Genomic DNA, 22,556 nt, shown 5'->3' on the forward strand with positions numbered 1-22,556 from the left:
TCCCCCTTCTTTTTCAATTATTCTAGATTAGAAATCATCTGGACAAACGAATAGCCATAGTGGTTATGAAAGGTGAGATTCTTGAGTACTTTCACATTCTGCATTATATATTTCTGCAAATATTTTCCTGTAAGCATGTATTACTATTGTAATCAGACACAACATAAAGAAGAAAACCAAAGTTTGCATTACAGACAATCATAGATTTGCAAAATTTTGTGCATACAAGGATATTCACTGCTGTTTTGCTTGCAGTTCTCCTACATGGCCTCGGTAGAGGAGAGGCCAGCTCACCTATGGTTCCTCCTTCACTGGATTGCTGTGTGGCTGCTAAAACACCTGCAGGGTACCTGTGAATGTGCCGAGAGGGCCTCAGATACATTGTTAGGAGAATAAGGCAAGATGTAAAATGGTGTAGAGGGTACTACAATTTTGTGGAGGGAAGAAAAAGGAATATTAGTTGATGCATCGAATCCCTTTAGGAGGACCAGAAAAACCTGGCAAGAGTGATTGTCTCTAGAAGGTCTGAGCAGTAAGGGAGGCTTGCTGTTCACTCTGTACCCTTTCATACCTTTGAAATTTGTTCAATTTATGGATTACCTATTCAATAAATAGATAAAAATTTGTAAAAAGAAAGAGACTTTAAATGTCATTGACAATCATCTCCCTGTTATCTAAGAGTTTTCTTCCTACCATAGAACCCTGCGTAGTCTGTCCTTTTTGCCTGGAACACCCTTCTATACCCCAACCCAGCCTGCGGATCTCAGCTCAGTTGAGGGTTTCTCATCAAGGATATCTCCGGCCTCCCGTGATAGGTCAAACACCCTTTTATCTGCCCTTGTAACATCCAGTGGGCCTTTCCATCAAACACTTTCCCAGTTGCAGTTTTACATACACTCCTGTGATTGTTCGATTCATGTTTGTCTCTCTCCATGAGGTATAAGCTACATGAGAGACGGGTCTTTGATTTTGCTCACCACTATATCCATAAAATTTGGAACACACGAATGTACTTGGTGCACTGGTATGGAGCATGGTAAATAGTGAATGAATAGGGGAGTATATGTGCCAGTCACCACCTCTACTACTGGTCATCAGGCCTGTTCTTAATTATTATTAAAAAATCAATTTAAAAATTTTTATCTATTTATTTATTTATTTTGAGACCACATTATGAAACTGGCTAATTTTTATTTTTTGTTTGTTTGTTTGTTTGTTTCAGATGGAGTCTTGCTCTGTCTCCCAGGCTGGAGTGCAGTGACGTGATCTCAGCTCACCAAAACCTCCGCCTCCTGGGTTCAAGCAATTCTCCTGCCTCAGCCTCCCAAATAGCTGGGATTACAGACACATGCCACCACGCCCAGCTTATTTTTATATTTTCAGTTGAGACAGGGTTTTTGCCATGTTGCCCAGGCTGATGTCAAACTCCTGGGCTCAAGTGATCCACCTACCTCAGCCTCCCAAGGTGTGAGCCACTGCGCCAGACCAGCCTGCTCTTTTTCTTTTTTTAGAGACAGAGTCTCTCGCTAGGCTGGAGTGCAGTAGCGTGATCTTGGCTCACTGCAGCCTCAAACTCCTGGGCTCAACTGATCCTCCCACCTCTGCCCCTCAAAGTGCTGGGGTCTCAGGCATGAGCCACAGTGCCAAGCCAGGCCTCTTGTTAAACATCTGAGAAGCAGGATCTCACAACTCCCTCGAGCTGTCCATTGCACCTTTAAATTCCTCTCACTGTTGTTAATTTCAGCTCATACTGAGCTAAACTGAGTCTTTGTGGCTTTCACCCACTGGATTTAATTCTACCTCAGTAACACAGAGAGCAGGACTAATCCTCTTTCATATGATTGCTTTTAAAATATTTGAGAATATAGAGTTTCCTTTTTACCTAACTATGAATCTTACATTCTTTCAGCCACTACTAACTGACTGAAAGCCATTACTAACTCTCCTTGAGAGTGGGGAAGGTGTCACCTACATTTCTGTTATCTGTAGCCCTCAGCTCTGGGTTTGGCTTAGTATATGTTGTTTGGATAGAATCATTTTTTATATGGCATCTTTTGTATTACTTACCCTGAACGTGTTCCACTTTGCCTCTTAAAATATTGGCCAAAATGCTGGACAAATATCATAGCTTCAGTCTCCCCAGTGCACCTTCTTTCCATTGTCCGTAACTCTAGTAATGCCAGCTAAGATCCCATGAGCTTTGGGGGCAGCCACTGATGACACATAGTCAGCCTTGTTCATGCTGCTCTCCTTCTTTCTGTTGTTCAGAGCTCCTGTTTCTACCCTAGAGCATTACTGTATGTTGGCCCTTATGTATTAAAATCCTGCACTCGACTGCTCCCAGGCTCATTAGAATGGCTAATGTTACAATGTTGACTTGTTTTTCAGACTCTCCAAAGCCAGATCAACAGCTTCATGAAATACCGTGAGTTCCACACCAAGAATGACATCACCTTTAAAAAAAATAGGTCCACTTGGACCTACATGCCACGGCAAATACTATTTGGGGCTGACCCACAATGGTTCCCTCTACAACACCTTTACTCAGTGAGTATCTCCAGAGACGAAAGGAAAACTTGAAGGTTTGAGCTTCAAGTGAGAGTTTTTTTAAAGGCCAGCCTCTTTACTCATCAACCCTGCTGCTCAAAACTCTGATGAGACCCATTCTCGAGAGCTCTCATAATGCTGAATCTAAGCTCTCAGCATCAGATGACTCCTGGGTAATGTGAGCACGGGCACATCATTGCTAATGTGCGCAGTGCTTGGCAGAACGCCACAAGGCCGATATGTCGAGTGTAGCTTCTCAGTCTCTCAGCCAAGATCAACCGCAGAACCAGTCAATCTCCAACATCGTAATAACTCCTCTGTGGGGAACATGGGGAACATAGCCTGACCTGGTAAGGGGACAGATGCAGTGATTTAGTTTCTTTTTCCCATATTCAGCTTTCATGAGCCATATGACAAATGAGCAGAGGATCAGAGCATGCTGGGAACTAATGAACCAGAGGGAAAAATTCATTTAATGACTTAAGTGTGTTTTATCTAATGTGAAATGTAGGTCAATTCACTATAAATTTATTCATAGAGATTATTTGTCCTTAGCCTGATTACATGGCATGTGCTGCAAGATTCAGCCCTGTGAAAAACAGAACAGGCCCTGCCTCTCTGTCTCCATCCTTACCTTCCCCCAGCATGCCTTCCCCTCACACACACACACAGGGTGGCAGGAATCTAGCAACATCCATCAGTGCTTGTCTCAACAGATAAGACTGATTTCAAACTATTCGAAACACTGATTTGGGGCTGTTCATTTTATTTTTTCAGACGGGGTCTCACTCTGTCTCCCAGGCTGCAGTGCAGTGGCACAGTCATAGTTCACTGCAGCCTCAACCTCCTGGGCTCAAGTGATCCTCCCACCTCAGCCTCCCAATAGCTGAGACTACAGGTGCACCCCACTACACCTAGCTAATTTTATTTTTTTCTTTCATAATTGAGATTTTATTGATTGAGGATCAGTACAGACAATTCTTAACATACGTAAAAAAAATCTAAAAAGCCATGAATTGTAATTCATTTTTAAAGTTATTCCAGTGACTTCCCAGCTTGAAATTCCGAAGCAAATTTTCCTTAAGAGGCTATCAGGTACCAGTATCTTCACATGTTGATAAGCTGTTACATACGTCCCACCAATTCACAACTGGAATAGCGTGTACGCTACATATTCAAATTTTTAATCTTTCACAGTACAGTAACAAAGTTATTAGGAAATCAGGACTACCACAGCCAAAGTTGCAGATTGCACATAATTCTCACAGGGAGAGCCATAAACAAAGAGTGGTTTTCTTTAGGAAACAATTCTACTAAAAAACAACATGGGAATAGAAGTAATTTAAAATGTTCAAGACATTAAATGCAGAACTGACTCCATATTGCCATTTAATATGCTTTGTATTATAGGATATGAAAACTAACCCCCCATCCATGGAAAGTTAAGCTGACACCAGAGACAGTCAAAGCTTCCCATAGTTCAATATCCCACACTATTTTCTGGTTGTACCAAAAAATTAACAACCAGCAAATGATTTCACCTCTTAAAAAAAAGCATTTACACTTAAAAAATGGGATGAGATGGGATTCCCTCCTTCTCAAAAACGTTTCTAGAGCTACTAAAAAGCTTGTATTTACAAAATAGTTGATAAAAATATTCCTCTGGATTGTACCAGAAGGGAGACAGAGACCACAGACATGGTGTATGGTGTTCATCAGACTCGGCTTCCTTCTCTCCTGCTTCATCAGGGAGGCTGGACTCTCCTCAGTTTTCGTTTCACCGTTTTCTGCAGGTAAATCTTGCTTAGTTTCTTGGTTAGCCACTTCAGCCTGTTTTCCCTTTGCTCCCCTTTTCCCTTTTGTTTGCATTTTTTTATCTGAAGATTTATCCTTCGCTGCTGCCTTTTTTGGCTTCACTTCCACTTTTGCAGGAGGTTTAGCGGACAACCGCGCCGATCTCCTCTTGGACTCTTCCTGGGCAGCCCCTTAGGTGGAGCCGACCTTCCTCTTGGGCATCCTAGTGGCGAGGAGGGCACGTGCCGTGCCGGGTGCCTGCGGGCCATGGCGCACCAAGAGCCTCGTCGAAGCTGGGCTGCCGGTCCGCTGCCACTTCTCCCTCCGCCTGAGCTGCTGAGACCCACAGCGAAGGTGGTGGGAGAACGGAATGGACCTGGATCGGGAGCCCGCCTCCTAATTTTCTAATTTTTGTAGAGATGGGGTTTTGCCATGTTGTCCAGGCTGGTCTTAAACTCCTGGGCTCAAGCTACCCTCTTGCCTTGGCCTCCCAAAGTGCTGGGATTGTAGGCTTGAACAACCATGCCCGTTTTATTACATTTTTGGAAACACTTGGAAAAATCTAAAAGCTGGACACCTACACAGAAATTCAGATGTATTGCTGAGTAGAGTCCAAAAGAAAAATTAGACAAGAAGGAGAGAATTTCATCACTCTGTTGGTCCAGCCAGGTATGTGTCACCAGAGAGACAAATTTATCAAACTCAACAACCAGGGAGAGTCTTGGGAGGTTTGGCTAGCAACGGTTTCTCAACTCTAAGAAACCCAAGATAACAATCTTAGGGCACTTGTCATCACCGTCATTGTTGTTATTATTTTGTAAAATGCAAATTAGTAACTGAACAGGTCAGCTTGCATTCATGTCCCGTTAGCTTCCTTAGCTTCATTACCTCTTAGAATAAAAAAGAATGTTCAGTCCTTGGTCCTAAAAGATAGGGGTCATAAAGCAAGTTGAAGGAAGATTTGAACAAAGGCTTAAAAAAAGACATCGGTTCAAAATAGATGCCCACAAGATCATATTTGGGGAGGAAAAATGTGTGAGGACCTAGTTCACATCGGTATAATTTGTGGTTTACTGCAGCAATGTGAAAATCTTATCATCAAAAATCATCTTTCTGACTCAGAGAAGAGAATAATGAAATTGTAAGCTTCTTTTTCTTTTCTAAGTTTAGCATTGATTTTAGAAGAAACATATAGGGAAATACTAAGAAGCATTAACTTTTTTTTTTTGAGAGGAGTCTTGCTCTGTTTCCAGGCTGGAGTGCAATAGCGTGATCTCGGCTCACTGCAGCCTCCACCTCCTGGGTTCAAGCGATTCTCCCGCCTCAGCCTCCCAAGTAGCTGGGATTACAGGCGCATGCCACCACGCCCGGCTGATTTTTTTTTTTGTATTTTTAGTAGAGACAGGGGTTTCACCATGTTGGCCAGGATAGTCTTGATCTCTTGACCTCGTGATCCACCTACCTCCGCCCCGCAAAGTGCTGAGATTACAGGCGTGAGCCACCGCGCCCGGCCAGGAGCACTAACTTAACATTGAGCACCTAGCAAGTAAAGCCAAATGTCGTACTTTTTCCCATGCCAATTTCATCTCCAAAACAAAGAACTGGATAATCTCTTCATAATTCTGTAAATTCTAATGCATTTTACAGGGGAAAACAAAGAATGCAACTTTTTTTTTTTTTTTTTGAGACAGGGTCTCGTTCTGTTACCCAGGCTGGAGTGCAGTGGCACAATAACTACTCACTGCAACCTTGAACTCCTGACCTCAAGCAATCCTCCCACTTCAGGCTCCTAAGTAGCTGGTACTACAGGCACGCGCCACCTCACCCAGCTGATTTTAAATTTTTTTGTAGAGACGGGGGTCTCCCTATGTTGCTCAGGCTGGCCTCCAACTTCTGGGCTCAAATAACTTTTTGTTTCATGTGTTTCTAGTTAAGAAATGAGACCATTAGGTTAAATGCACTCTCCTTATCTTCCCTAGGAATCATGATTTAGTTTCCCTTTTTTTTTTTTTTTTTTTTTTTTTAATAGAAAACAATGGAGAGGCCAGGCTCAGCGGCTCGCCTGTAATCCCAGCACTTTTGGAAGATGAGGTGGGAGGATCACTTGAGCCTAGGAATTCAAGGTGACAATGAACTATGATCACACCACACTGCACTCCAGCCTGGGTGACAGAGTGATACCCCGTCTCCAAAAAAGCAAAATAAAATAAAATAATAAAACAGAAAACAGCGGAGAACTCTAAAAAACCTTCAAAGTAACTTCTCAAGTCCTATAAAAAGATTTAAATTGCATTGTTCCTGGATGACGGGGGTTTGGAATGTAAGTAATAATAATGTCCTATGTTTGTTTCAAATTTTATAGTTTTTTTTTTTTTTGAGACGGAGTCTCGCTCTGTCGCCCAGGCTGGAGTGCAGTGGCCAGATCTCGGCTCACTGCAAGCTCCACCTCCCGGGTTCACGCCATTCTCCTGCCTCAGCCTCCTGAGTAGCTGGGATTACAGGCGCCCGCCACCTCGCCCGGCTAGTTTTTTTTTGTATTTTTTAGTAGAGACGGGGTTTCACCGTGTTAGCCAGGATGGTCTACGATCTCCTGACCTCGTCATCCGCCCGTCTCGGCCTCCCAAAGTGCTGGGATTACAGGCTTGAGCCACTGCGCCCGGCCGAAATTTTATAGTTTATAATGTGCTTTCACTCATACTATTTTATCTGATTCTCATATTGCCCTGTGATTCTCAGCAGAGCTTCATCTTGCACGAGGGGTTGGGTTCCGTAGTCACCATGGAAGGTGAAATCACATACACTTAACATCTCCTGACCATGAAATAGAGGATACATAATTTTGTGTCTATGTAAGTAAGTTCGTTTGCCTTAGAGGCCAGGATATACCAAAACCTCCACAACTTAAAACCCAATGAGGGGGCTGGGCGCAGTTGCTCACACCTGTAATCCCAGCACTTTGAGAGGCCAAGGCAGGTGGATGACTTGAGGTTAGGAGTTTGAGAATAGCCTGGCCAACATGGTAAATCCCTCTCTACTAAAAAAATACAAAAATTAGTGGGCACGGTGGCACATGCCTATAAATCCCAGCTACTCAGGAGGCTGAAGCAAGAGAGTCGCTTGAATCCAGAAGGCGGAGGTTGCAGTGAGCTGAGATCACACCACTGCACTCCAACCTGGGCAACAGAGTGAGACTCCATCTCAAAAACAAAAACAAAAACAAAACAAAACAAAACAAAACAAAAACCCCAATGAGGGACACTAAGACCTGATAATAAGTGAGGGTTCCATGTCTCCTACCTCACCCTCACTCCAGGGCACAGGCTCATTGAGAGGAATGGCTAGTGGAATTGCCCAACCTGTTTAGATTCTTATTCTTTCCCTCTCTTTTTTTGTCAAGGGTTTAGTTGCATTGATTAGGGTCCAGTCAAAAAAACAGAAACCATTCTAGGTATTCAAACAGAGGGGCTTAATTACCCGGAAATAGTTGCACAGGGGATAGGAATGTCCAGAAGAGAGTTAAGAAGCTGATATGGTTTGGCTATGTCTTCACCCAAATCTCACCTTGAATTGCCATAATCCCCACATGTCAGGGGCAGGGCCAGGTGGAGGTAACTGAATCATGGGGGAAGGTTCCCCGCTATTGTTCTTGTGGTAGTGAATAAGTCTCACGAGATCTGAGTTCCCCTGCACAAGCTCTTTCACCTGCCGCCATGTAAGATGTACTTTGCTTTTCCTTCACCTGTCACCATGATAGTGAGGGCTCCCCAGCCATGTGGAACTGTGAGTCCAGTAAACCTTTTCCTTTATAAATTACCCAGTCTTGGGTATGTCTTTACTAGCAGCGTGAGAACGGACTAATACGGAAGCCAAATAAAAGACAGTGAAGCAACCCAGCCATTCCTGATTTCTGAAAGCCTCTGCCACCCCTCGGCTGGAGGAAATTACACCAGAACTAGGGGCTGGGATCACTGAAGTTAAGCTGGAACAAGGTAGGCCTGTTCAGCGAGAACTGCAGCCATAAAGGAAATGCAGCCACTCCTAGTGAAGCCACCCAAGAAGAGAAGAACGAGGAGAAATACTTGAGACTTTCTTCCTGCCCTCCAGTAGATTCCACAAATTCCGACGTTACTACTGCAGCTGGTGCTCTTTTGCAGGCATGATTTCCTGGCTGGAGGCCAACTGACACAGTCCATTACATCATCTCCAGGTAGAATAACACTGCATCCAGGAAGGAGAAAACGTGTGCATGACCTCAGCTATTACCATGGCCTATACTACCCTGGCTAACCAGGAGGTCCTGAGTCTGTCAACATAACCTTTTCGTTACTACTACAACCATCGTTTGAGAAAGCCAACACATTAAGGCTCTCCATAACCAAGGAATCTCACTCCTGCCCACTGGTGTCTTCTGTAGGTGGATCACAGCTGGAAGCCAGCAGAAAGGGCATCTGTCAGATGCAGCCTGTGGAGGTCAGCCCCCTTGCCCAAGACACAGCAGATGAAGGGTGAGGAGTGGAGCTGAGGACAAATAGCAGGTCCAGCACTATAACTAAATTCTCTTTGTGCTAATTGTACCCCTGAATTCCTGCACATTAAATGTGCATATGATGTGTCACCACTGTACATATTACCACTTCCAATTGACACTTGAGGAAACTAAGATTCAGGTTAAATAATTTGTCCAAGATTACAGAGGTAAGAAGTCCTGGAAGTCCTCTGATTCTGATATCGAATGCTTTTGCCACGACCCCTGATTCCTTTCATACGGATATGTTGGAAAAGGACTAGGACATCTGAGGTTTTAAAAACGCTTTTATATACTCTTAGAACTCTACTAATCCAGGGGATTTTAAACTGAGTACTCAAGTTCTGAGGTCCACAGACTATTTCAAGGACAGAGTCAACAGGACCCCAAGATCCACCCTCCACTTCAAACCTTGTGGCAATCTAATCTGGCGTGTCTCAGGATTCTAACTAAAATTTTAAGAAAATGATTCTGCTAAAAGAATAAAATTGTGTTCTAGTTGATCTCTCCTAAATGAAATAGTTATGGCTCAGTGAGGGTCTAGTTAACAGCAGGCTTAAACCCAGACTTATACCCAGGTGTTCCCGCTTGTTACTCAAGGCTCTTACCAGTGAATCGTGCTTTATGCTTACTAACAGATAGTGAGGCAAGAGAAAGGGAGAAGCAACAGGGAAAGGCAGGAGAAAGACAGACATCAAGCAGAAAGATGGCAAAAGAAAAACAAACAAACAAACAAACAGAGACCAAGCAGGAAAATGGCAAAAATGCCATTGTGTTTTTGCACTTGGGGCAAAAACAAAGATAACTGTCAGAAATCTGGCTGATTCGTGGAAGGACTAAGTGAAATCAAGAATAATCATCAAAAAGTGGAAGCAATCCAAATGTTTATCAGCCGATGAACAGATAACACATGTGGACTATCCACATGATGGAATCCTATTTAGTCATAGATACTGATCCATGCCATAACATGGGTGCCCCTCAAAAACATGCTGCTCTCAGGCCTATAATCCCAGCACTTTGGGAGGCCACGGCTGGTGAATCACAAGGTCAGGAGATCGAGACCATCCTGGCCAACATGGTGAAACCCCATCTCTACTAAAAATACAAAAATTAGCCGGTTGTGGGGGCGTGTGCTTGTAGTCCCAGCTACTTGGCAGGCTGAGGCAAGAGAATCGCTTGAACCAGGGAATCGGAGGTTGCAGTGAGCTGAGATCGTGCCACTGCACTCCAGCCTGGTGACAGAGCGAGACTGGGTCTCAAAAAAAACAAAAAACAAAAAACCATGATATGAAATGAAAGAAGCCAGACACAAAAGACTACACATTGTTTGATTCCATTTATGTGGAATGTCCAAAATAGGCAAATTTGCAGAGACAGAAAATAGATTAGTGATTGCCAAGGGCTGAGAGTAAGAACAGAGAATGCCTGCAAAGGGACCTAAGGTTTCTTTTATGCATGATGGAAAATGTGCTGTGTGTACAACTCTGTAAATTTACTAAAAATCATTAGATTGTACACTTAAAATGAGTTAATTTTATACCTCAATAAAACTAATTTTTTTTTTTTGAGACAGGGTCTCACCCTGTCACCCAGGCTGGAGTGCAGTGGCATGAACATGGCTCACTGTAGCCTCAAACTCACAGGTTCAAGCCATTCTCCCACCTCAGCCTCCCAAGTAGCTGGGACAGCAGATGTGTGCCACAACGCCCAGCTGATTTTTTGTATTTTTTTGTGGAGATAAGGTTTTGCCATGGTGCCCAGGCTGGTCTCAGACTCCTGGACTCAAGGCACCCACCTGCCTCGGCATCCCAAAGTGTTGGGATTACAGGGGTGAGCCACTGCACCAGGCCAAAATTAAATTTTTCTTTAAAAAAATGAAATAAAACAAAGACGGGCTCTAGCCTGTGGTCTTGATGGCACACAAAACTTGCACAATAAAATCTCATAAGAAAAACAAAATCTTGCAATGGCTATTGAGGTGGGTGAGGTGTGGCCATTCTACTATTCCTGTGTCGAGTCACACAGAGCACCTGCCTTCACGCCCGATAATGGATCTGTCATGTGGTACAATTGTGCCCTGAGATTGCCCAACACTTTTATATCCTGGCTTTACAGACTATAAAAGCGACATAGATGCAGATTTGGGGTGAATACAGTATGAGAATAACAAAGTTATTGTTACATCATATCTCTTGGCACCCCTCATTGTAACGATCTGCATGCTAGTCTGTATTCCTTTCTAGACTGTAAGTTCCATGAGAGCAAGAACTATAACCATCTCATTCACTGTTTTTCTCTCCACCAGAGCACAGGCCTGGTTCGTGGTCTGTTCTAAATAACCATTTGTTTAAATGATGTATTATTTATTTTATATTATTATTATTGTTTTGAGATAGGATCTTGCTCTGTCGCTCAGGCTGGAGTGCAGTGGTGTAATCATGGCTCACTGCAATCTCCTCCAACAGAGCACAAGCTATCCTCCTGCCTTAGCTTTCGAAGTAGCTGGGGTCAAAGGTATGCACCACCATACCCAGCAAATGTTTATGTATTTTTTTTTTTTTTTTTTTTTTTGTAGAGATGAGGTCTTCCTATGTTGTCCAGGCTGGTCTTGAACTCCTGGGCTCAAGCAATCCTCTTGCCTTGGCCTCCCAAAGTGCTGGGATTACAGACGTGAGCCACTGAGCCCATCCTAAGAATTTTTTAAATTATTGAGAACTCTCTAAAAAAAGTAGTGATGCTGATTCAATGATCATAAATTAATCTAACTACCATGTATTTGGGAACACAAGCACATTCCTACATGTCATTTTATTTAATCTTCACAGCGTCCCTATTAAGCAGATATTACAGGTAGATAGCTCAGAAAGCTGAAGTGATTTAGTTCAAGGTGGTGGAGGAGGAATTCAAATTGAGGTTTCCTGATGCTAAGTCACAGAGCAGTTTCATTTCACCTGAGTTTCACACAAGCAGAGATGGGCTCCTCGACTTTTGATAAGGTTGCAGTCCCCATAAACCCATCAAAAGCTGAACATATCATAAATCAAAAATGCATTTAATATACCTAGCCCACAGAACCTCATAGCTTAGCCTCACCCACAGTTGGGCTAAATCCTCTAACAAAAAGCTTATTTTATGAGAAAGTGTTAATATTTCCTGTAATATATTGAATACTATACTGAAAGTAAGAAACAGAATGGTTGTATGGGTACTCGAAGTACAGTTATTATGGTACTTTTTCAACTTGGTTCTAAAGCGATGATGCAACTTAAGATATTTCAACATTGCCTTCAAATCACTGTAAAGTTGAAAAATCTTAAGTCGAACCATGGCAAGTCAGGATCTGTGTGTATGTTGCTTTAGATTTCTCTGATGATTCGTATCAAACATACATAAAGGGACTATGACTGAAAAGTTCAATACTTTTTATCAGGAAATGACCATAAGTGCTTAGTGATTTTTAAAAATTCGTTGATAAATAGAGTCAAAATGTGGAGTGGACCACAGAGGTCTCAGGGGAATAGCTATCAAATGAAGGATAGTTTTTATATGTCAGAAATCTGTTCTCCAACTCCTGAGCTCAAGTGATCGGTCCGCCTTGGCCTCCCAAAGTGCTAGGATTACAGGTGTGAGGCGGAGGTTGCAGTGAGCCAGGATCTCACGTCTGCACCCCAGCCTGGGCCACAGAGCCAGACCCTGTCTCAGGAAAAAAAAAAAAAAAAGGAATCTGTTCTAGGAAAAGATTGAACCAGGAATAACTGCCTATGAAGGCTTGAGCTTTGCTTGATACTCCTAAAATTTTATTAAATTCTCTTAAGGAAAGAAAATAAACTACACTGGATACTTTACTGAGCAACTTTTAATAAAAGTATATGATAAACCTAACAATGACCACAAACATGGATGAAGAGATGCAAGCTTCCAAGAGTGGTTGTAAGTGCCTTGGACATTATTATTCCTTTTGGTTGTCCACCCTTGGTGAGTGGTCCTCACCATGCTGAGGAAACAAAAACTTCCTTCTTCAGCTCTTCTCTATTCTTGCCTCCCACAGTTAGCTGCTTCCACACAGCCAGTGGCTGGAACGGTTCTATCATTCTCTCTTACTTTCCTCCCTTCCTTCTCCCTCCCGTGGTCTACTGAGTCCCACTAGAGCCTTAAATATGCTCATTTTTTAATCTTTGAGTAAGCTATTCAAGAATAATGAAACCTCATGCCTTTAATCCCAGCACTTTTGGAGGCCAAGGAGGGTGGATCACCTGAGGTCAGGAGTTCGAGACCAGCCTAGCCAACATGGTGAAACCCCATCTCTACTAAAAATACAAAACAAGGCCGGGCGCGGTGGCTCAAGCCTGTAATCCCAGCACTTTGGGAGGCCGAGACGGGCGGATCACGAGGTCAGGAGAGCGAGACCATCCTGGCTAACACAGTGAAACCCCATCTCTACTAAAAAATACAAAAAAACTAGCCAGGCGAGGTGGCGGGCGTCTGTAGTCCCAGCTACTGGGGAGGCTGAGGCAGGAGAATGGCATGAACCCATGAGGCGGAGCTTGCAGTGAGATCCGGCCATTGCACTCCAGCCTGGGTGACAGAGCGAGACTCCATCTCAAAAAAAAAAAAAAAAAAAAAAAAAAAAACAATAACAACAACAACAACAACAAAACTAGCCAGGTGTGGTGGCATGTGCCTGTAATTTCAGCTACTCAGGAGGCTAAGGCAGGAGAATTGCTTGAATCCGGGAGGCAGAGGTTACAGTGAGTTGAGATCATGCCACTGCACTCCAGCCTGGGTGACAGAGTGAGACTCTGTCTCAGAAATAATAATAGTAATGAAACCTTTTGATATTATTACTCTTACTGAAGATAGAAAAAGAAAAGTATAATTAACCTTGTATTCCTACAAAAGAGTGAGGCCCCAGGTGTCAGGCGCAGTGTTGGGGCCATGTCAGTTTCCATCTCAGGTCGCCAGAGATCTGGGTCAAGGATTTGCTTCCTCCTGTGTTCTTTCTTAGCAAAAGCATAGTTTATTAGAAGTCTAGATGCTCAGGGTTGGAGAAAATTACAAATATGGTTGTGTAAAAACTCTCTCTGTGTTTTTCCTCTATTCTCATGCCACAACAATCAACAACACAGAAGACTTCTGTGACCAAATGTGTGGGGGTTTCCCCCCAACACCAAGCAGGGGACACCAGCTCGGTATTCTCTAGTTCATTTCCAACACTACCTGGAGATGATATCAGATCCCATAGGTTGCAGGCTCAGTCCCCAAGACTGCCCCCCTCAACACATACCAGTCACATATCTGGGCCTCTGGAACTTCTGGCTAACTGGTTTCAAGTTGGGGCTCCCATAACTCCCTTTTGGGTTGGATTAATTTGCTAAAGTGGCTCACAGAACTCAGGGAAACACTTACATTTACCAGTTTATTATAAAGGATGTTGCAAAGGATACAGATGAAAACATGCATAGGGCAAGGAATGGGGGGCACAGAGCTTCCATGACCCCCCTGCCCGGGTGCCACCCTCCAGGAACCTCCATGTGTTCAGCTATCCAGAAGCTCACTGAACCCTCTTGGGTTTTTAGGGAAGCTTTGTGATGTGAGCATTCCTTCCCCCAGGGAACAGGGCAGGACCCTCTCACGGGAGGGTCTTAGGACCCACAATCAGAAAGGTGGGCAAACATTAGAGTCTGGCCTTGCAGCAGGCAAAAGGAGGGCAGGAGACGGACAGAGGCTGCCACTGCAGCCTCACACACCCAACATTATAAGAAAAGACTGCAACAAGGGCTATGGGGGTGGTGATGGTTAATACTGAGTGTCAACTTGATTGGATTGAAGGATGCAAAGTATTGATCCTGGGTGTGTCTGTGAGGGTGTTGCCAAAGGAGATTAACATTTGAGTCAGTAGGCTGGGGAAGGCAGACCCACCCTTAATCTGGGTGGGCACCATCTAATCAGTTGCCAGCATGGCTAGACTATACGCAGGCAGAAAAATGTGAAGAAAGACTGGCCTAGCCTCCCAGCGTACATCTTTCTCCTGTGCTGGATTCTTCCTGCTGTCGAACACTAGACTCCAAGTTCTTCAGTTTTGGAACTTGGACTGGCTCTCCTTGCTCCTCAGTCTGTAGACAGCCTATTGTGGGACCTTGTGATTGTGTGAGTTAACACTTAATAAACTCTCCTGACTAATACAAGGGTTATAAGCCAAGAACCGTGGATGAAAACCAACATATATCATAACACCATAATAGTTCTGATCAATTTCAAAATATATTTCCAATATGATAATCCCTACATCCTATCCCTTCAATTCCAAAAAGACTCTGGGAAAAGTGTCCTCACACCAATCCATCTTGGACCTCAAAACATCTAGGCAAGCCTTGGAGATTATCCAAACTCAGGTATATCACTTCATATTTTTACAACATAATTCATGTTTCTCTGGAGATCTCAAAAATTTTACTTTCCCTTTTGCCATCAGCCTTATGTCACAGGGACAAAAAGATGGGGGAAAAAAAGGTGACTTTTTCTGACTTGATTTTCTTCTTTCTTTCTTTTGATATTTCCAACAGCTTTATACTATGGCAGCCGATAAAGGATTATAAACAAAACATCAAAAATGACCTGAGACCAACAAATGAAGAGCAAGAGTCAGAGGAAACCCAAAGCGACTCCATTTCCCTGATGCAAACTTCACCCTTCTCTGAATGGCCCCCTCCCACTTGTTTCCTGACCTTAGCACTAACTTTACTCAACAAAGGAGACTTCTCTTCTCATTCTTTTACATCTGTTATTCCCGCCCTTCCCACACTAAATAGGGAATTGCAGAAGTGATGGAGGGTGACTTCAGAGGGTAGATTATAAAAAGGTTCCATGGCTTCCACCTTGCTCTCATGTGACTGCCTCTGGGGAAAACCAGCTGCCATGTTGTAAGGACGCTCAAGCAGTCCTAGGGTCAGGCCCTTGTGGGAAGTAACTGGGGCCTTTTGCCAACAACCAGCACTGCTTGCCAGGCATGTGAATGAACCACCTTGGAGGCAGATCCTTTAGCCACAGTTGAGCCCTCAGAAGGCTGTAGCTCTGTCGGACACAGTGGCTCACACTTGTAATCCCAGCACTTTGGAAGGCCGAGGTGGGCAGATCACGAGGCCAGGAGTTCGAGACCAGCCTGGCCAACATGGTGAAACCCCGTCTCTACTAAAAATACAAAAATTAGCTGGGCATGGTGGTGTGTACCTGTAGTCCCAGCTACTTGGGAGGCTGAGGCAGGAGAATTGCTTGAACCCAGGAGGTGGAGGTTGCCATGAGCCGAGGTCGAGCCACTGGACTCCAGACTGGGCGACACAGTGAGACTCCGTCTCAAAAAAAAAAGAAAAAAAAGGCTGCAGCTCTGACTGACATCTTGACTGCAACTTCAGCAGAGATCTTGAGCCAGAGTACCTAGAAAAACTGCTCCTGGACTCCTGACCCTCAGAAAATATTAATTTTTAATCCATGAAAGGTGAGAAAACTTATTATATAGCAATAGGCAATGAATACAAAAAGTAACCTGACTATGTGACTAATAAGAAGACAGATTTGGTCAGAAAAGTAGCCAGATTCTAGTTGTTGAACTTGCTCCTAGTGTAGAGAGAGGAGAGATTGAGGTAAGAGGGGAGACCGTCTATTTGACATAAATATGTTCTTTAACTTTAGGTGCATATTATTGCTGTCTTTTCTCTCCTCCACTTTCTTTCATAAACAGGATCTGAGCAGGCTGATGTTACCAGGGCATGCATCTCCCTGGATTTAGAGCTACTGAGATCACTGGAGAAGCACTTGAGTATGAATGAAGGACAGAGTCATTTTCTTTCTTTTGATATAAAAAAGGACATTCTAGAATAGGTGCTGTGGCTAACTCTTGTAATCCCAGCATTTTGGAAGGCTGAGGCGAGCGGATCATCTCAAGTCAGGAGTTTGAGACCAGCCTGGCCAACGTGGTAAAATTCCATCTCTAAAAAAAAAAAAAAAAAAAAAGAAAAATTAAACAGGCATGGTGGTGCGCACCTGTAGTCCCAGCTATTCAAGAGACTGAGACAGAAGAATCACTTGAACTCAAGAGGCGGAAGTTGCAGTGAGCCACTGCACTCCAGCCAGGGCAACAGAGCAACACTCCATCTCAAAAAAAAAAAAGAAAAGACATTCTAATTTCAGATTCTGCAATAGAATAACATCAGCTTTGTCTTTATAAGGAACTTCGTGTCTTTAAAAAGTGCAAATAGTAACTATGCTAACCTGTTGTGGGATCTTCCTGGATAAAATTATACACCCACATACACACACATAGAGACATTAAAAGCCAGTTTCCAAGAGGAAAAGTTAATTGTAGACAATATTTCGAAGATCAGTCTTGGGAATTATGATGTATTGGACAGATGGAAAGTGGGATTAAGAGTGAGAAGATTAAATATTTGAGAAGAGTTATCAAATTTTACTTGAGAAGGGCTTTCCAATTTTAGTGCACATAAAAATCACTTTTTTTTTTTTTTTTTTTTGAGACGGGGTCTTGCTCTGTCGCCCAGGCTGGAGTGCAGTGGCCAGATCTCAGCTCACTGCAAGCTCTGCCTCCTGGGTTCACGCCATTCTCCTGCCTCAGCCTCCTGAGTAGCTGGGACTACAGGCGCCCGCCACCTCGCCCGGCTAGTTTTTTTGTATTTTTTAGTAGAGACGGGGTTTCACCGTGTTAGCCAGGATGGTCTCGATCTCCTGACCTCGTGATCCGCCCGTCTCGGCCTCCCAAAGTGCTGGGATTACAGGCTTGAGCCACCAAAAATCACTTTTTTTTTAAAGAGATTTGGGGTTCCACTGTTTCCCAGAAGTTCGAGAACTTCTGGATTCAAGAAATCCTCCTGCCTTGGCCTCCCAAAGTGCTGGGATTATAGGTGTGAGCCATCACATGTGGCCCTGTTTGTTTTTTAATAGTTCGAAGTCTAATCATCTGTACAGTGGCAATCAGAGAAGGTCTTTTAAAATAATTTTATTATAAAATTGTATGTTTTATAATTTTAAATAACAAATTTTAAAATAATGTTTTCACGGGTTTTGATGGAATAATATGCTCTTATTTTGAAATAGCATTTGACTTGCCAATTCTAAAACAAAATGAGAAATTTTTAAATCCAGTTTTGGAGGTAAATTAGCTAAATACACATTTTTATTAGCAAGAAGATGCAGGAGAGAACTGTAAATATCCTGACTCTGTGGTGCATGGTTGGTAGAAAGAGTCTTACTACTGACTAGCAACATACACTTTGCAGATGCAAACCCTAAGGACATACTGGTACAGCATGACTTAACTGTTCTCAGCATGGACCATCAGTATTTCCAGTCATTTCCACAACTGACAGACTGACAATTGGATTTGTGCAGCAGTGACCCAATTCAGTCACTCAGACAGTTAAAAAGCACAAACATGTCACAACACAGGCAAAAATAGGAAAATGACAGCAAGTGAAATAACAATCAAGAGAAAAGGAAGAACTCTAGGACTGAAGGGAATCACGGGGGACCCTAAGTCTGGCACCTTAATTTTATAGGTGGGAAATGGAGTCATGAACAGATGGAAGCTTGTCTTTGACTACACGCTGCCCTAGCTGGAACTCAGACCTCTCAGCAATTAGCCCAGTGGCCCAAGGATTACTGGGCTCAGCATGGTAAAGTCAGCGCTAACCTACCCCAAGGACAGCAGCCTCCGGGCGTCATCACTGTCTTGGAGGGTGCACCTGGCTGCTCTGCTGAAGGGTTGCTGTCTCGAGAAATTTTTTTAAAAAATTTATCTGTTGTTTTGTACTGAACTTACAGAAAAACATTGTTCTTTAAAACAATTTTTTTTACTTTAAAAAATCTTTTGAAACATTTAATTGGAAATTGACAAATTATAATTGTATATATGTATAAGTTACAAAGTGATGTTACTATATATGTATACAATGTGGAATGATTAAATCAAACTAATTAACAGATTCATCACCTCACTCATCACTTTTTGTGGTGAGAACATTTGAAATTTACTCTCTTAACAATTTTGGGCCAGGCATGGTGGCTCATGACTGTAATCCCAGCACCTTGGGAGGCCAAGGTGGGAGGATCATTTGAGTCCAGGAATTCAAGACTAGCCTGGGAAACATGGTGAGATCTGTCTCAACAAAAAGTAAAAAACTAGCTGGGCATGGTGATACGTGCCTATAGGCCCAGCTACTTAAGAGACTGAGGTGGGAGGATCACTTGAGCCCAAGAGGTCGTGGCTGCAGTGAGCCTTGATCACACCACTACACTCCAGCCTGGGTGACAGAGTGAGACCCTGTCTCAAAAACAAACAAAACAATTTTGAAATCTATAATACACTATTATCATCTATTGTTACCATGCTGTGCAATATATCTCAAAAAAACCCCCAAAAACTCAAAGAAATGCTCTTTGTTGAATAACTTTCTATGATTATAAATTTTAAAATAAAACATTATACAGGCCAGGCACGGTGGCTCACGCCTGTAATCCCAGCACTTTGGGAGGCCGAGGTGGGTGCATCACCTGAGATCAGGAGTTTGAGATCAGCCTGACCAACATGGTGAAACCCCGTCTCTACTAAAAATACAAAATTAGCTGCGTGTGGTGGCACATGCCTATAATCCCAGCTACTTGGGAGGTTGAGGCAGGAGAATCACTTGAACCCAGGAGGTAAGGTTGCAGTGAGCCGAGATTGTGCCACTGCACTCCAGCCTGGGCAGTAAGAGCAAAACTCCATCTCAAAGTAAAACAAAACCAAAAACATTCTACACTGTAATAATAACGTGTTGGGGCTGGGTGCAGTGGCTCACGCCTATAATCCCAGCACTTTGGGAGGGCAGATCACTTGAGCTTAGGAGTTTAAGACAAGCCTGGCCAACATGGTGAAATCCCATCTCTACTAAAAAAAAATCCAAAAAAACAAAAATTAATTGGGCGTGGTGGTGCATGCCTGAAATCCCAGCTACTAGGGAGGTTGAGGCAAAAGAATCGCTTGAACCTGGGAAAAGGAGATTGGAGTGGGCTGAGATCACACTACTACCCTCCAACCTGGGTGACAGAGTGAGACCCTCTCTCAAAAATAATAATAACAATAATGTGTTAGCTGGGCGTGGTGGCACAGCCTGTAGTCTTAATTACTGGGGAGGCTGAGGCAAGAGATCACTTGAGGCCAGGTGTTCAAGGCTGCAGTGAGCTATGATAGTGCCTGTGAATAACTACTGCACTGCAACCTGGGAAACATAGCAAGACTCTGTCTCTAGAAACAAACAAAAGGCCGGGCTCGGTGGCTCACGCCTGTAATCCCAGCACTTTGGGAAGCTGAGGCGGGCAGATCACTTGAGGTCAGGAGATCGAGACCCTCCTGGCTAACACGGTGAGATCCCATCTCCACTAAAAATACAAAAATTAGCCGGGCTTGGTGTCGGGCACCTGTAGTGCCAGCTACTCAGGAGGCTGAGGCAGGACAATGGCGTGAACCCGGGAGGCAGAGGTTGCAGTGAGCTGAGATTATGCCACTGCACTCCAGCCTGGGTGACAGAGCAAGACTCTGTCTCAAAAAAAACAAAAAAAAAAACAAAAAGGGCCCTCCAAAAATATGTGTTTCTTTGTGTTCTACTTTAATCATTGATTGTATCATGAGTATTCCCAGAGAGGCAGGTTTAATGGCCCACTGTTTTCCAGGTTGGAACCCTGTTTATTTTGATCCTCTTGATATCTCTAGCCTTTAGCGCCATGCTGGTACACAGCAGAAACCCAATAAACGTATGTTCAATGAGTTAATTAGTAGAATATGTCATAGTTCAACTCATCCTTTATTGTGGCATATTGAGATTGAATCTACTTTTTTCACAATTATAAATACTGCTGCAGTGAACATTCTTTGATGAATCTTTGCACCTACTCTTTATTATTGCCTTATGATAAATTCCTAGAAGTTGAATTACTAGATCAAAGGCTTTGGAAACATATTGGCAAATTGCCCTTCAGAAAAATGGTTCAATCCCCCATCCTCCTGCCAACTTTCTTTCCCTTTAAAAAAAAAAAAAATGAACAATGAAGATATTTTTCTCTTGGGAATTGTAGTGCTGGCAAAACATTTTAAAAGCACTCCACCCATTTTGATGGAATAAAAATAGCTTTTGAACACTTTATGTCTATATTATATTAAATCATACCAGTAATTTATCTAGAGGTGAAAGGTTATTGAAGCCACTGCTAAATCATTTATATTCCTTGGACTTGTTCTGCCTTATATACGTTTAATAAGGGAAAGCATGTGATTTTTGCTTGAGAGAGAGGAAGTGAGCCCAGATTGGCTGTGATGGAACTACTGTTGGATGAATTGGCTAGGAGGCCAGGGGATACGGCAGGAAAAGCTGTAGCCTTGGAGAACCACAGCAGCGGGAAGCAATGGGCTGCATACTCACATGCAGGACAATATGGGCAGATCTTCAAGCATACTGCAAAGTGGGGAGGAGGGGACAGACACATTTTTCAAACGTGTAAAAATTAAAATCATGCACATTAAACACATCAGAATGGTGCCTATACGGGAGGAAGGAAGTGATCCACTGGGCTAAAATGTGAGAGGGACAGCGGACAGTCAGTGATGCTGCTAATGTGCCATAAACTAACGAGTCCAAGTAACTTCGTCCACAAGAAGAAAAGCAGAAAAGAAGGAAGGCAGGGAGGGAGGAAGGGAGGAAGAAAGCAGGGAAGGAAAGAAGGAAAGAAGTGAGGGAGGGAGGGAGGGAGCAAGAAAGGAAGGAAGGAAGGAAGGAAGAAAAATGGAGGAAGGAAGGAAAGAAGGGAAGCAAGGTGGGAGGGAAGGAGAGAGGAGGAAGGAAGGAAGGAGGGAATAGGGAAGCAAGGAAAGAAGGAAGGACAGAAGGAAGGACAGAAGGAAGGAAGGAGGAAATATCGAAGAAGGAAGGGAAGGAGGGAGGGAGGGAGAGAGAGAGAGGAAGGAAGGACAGGGTGTGGCACCCTCTGAGCCCTGACTGGCACTAACTCCAGGTGCACTGCCCTGGATCCTTTACCTCTTCTGGGCTTTGGCTGCACCGTGATGGGGAGAGGCTAGATGATTTCTAAGGTCTCAGCCATATCATGCTGTGACTCAAAGCACAAGAAGGACATGAATGCTGTGGCCTAGACTCTTAAGTGTAAATGCAGGTGTAGTGTTTTTCCTGTATAAGCTGACAAATACAACAAGAAGAAAACATTGAGTTTTTAAAATAAGCCATGTGCTTTATATAAGAAGTACTTTTCCCATAGACTTCCATGATATTATAAGCAGATGTGAGTCGTTTATTAAATTTACAAACAGCGAAGTCCCATAATGATGGACCTCCCCAGCTATTCTTTGGCAGAATTCCAGCAGGAAATTTTCTGGTGTCGACGGTTCTTCTTTCCTCTTGGAACCACACAATATTCGACAATGTTTGAATTATTTAAATATGCCCAAGTCTGCAGTTCATTGTCTTATTTCAAAGGACTGTGCTTCTATAAATCATATCAAACGTCTGAGATCCCGACCAAAAAATTGAGTGAAAAAAAAAAAAAATCAGGCACAGATACTCCTGGCTATTGAAGGAAAGTATACAGCAGAAGGAAATTATACTGCATAATGAAAGTAAGTATCCATTGTTTG

The 22,556-nt window shown here is 43.3% G+C and overlaps 1 pseudogene; it reads right to left on the reverse strand.

Annotated features, from left to right (window-relative positions):
- Positions 1-2,130: 2,130 nt before the first annotated feature.
- LOC119628119 (non-histone chromosomal protein HMG-14 pseudogene) lies at positions 2,131-4,563 on the reverse strand (annotated as a pseudogene).
- Between the last annotated feature and the right edge of the window lie 17,993 nt (positions 4,564-22,556).

The sequence above is a fragment of the Chlorocebus sabaeus genome, chromosome 26 (assembly GCF_047675955.1).
Source record: "Chlorocebus sabaeus isolate Y175 chromosome 26, mChlSab1.0.hap1, whole genome shotgun sequence".
NCBI lineage: Eukaryota > Metazoa > Chordata > Mammalia > Primates > Cercopithecidae > Chlorocebus > Chlorocebus sabaeus.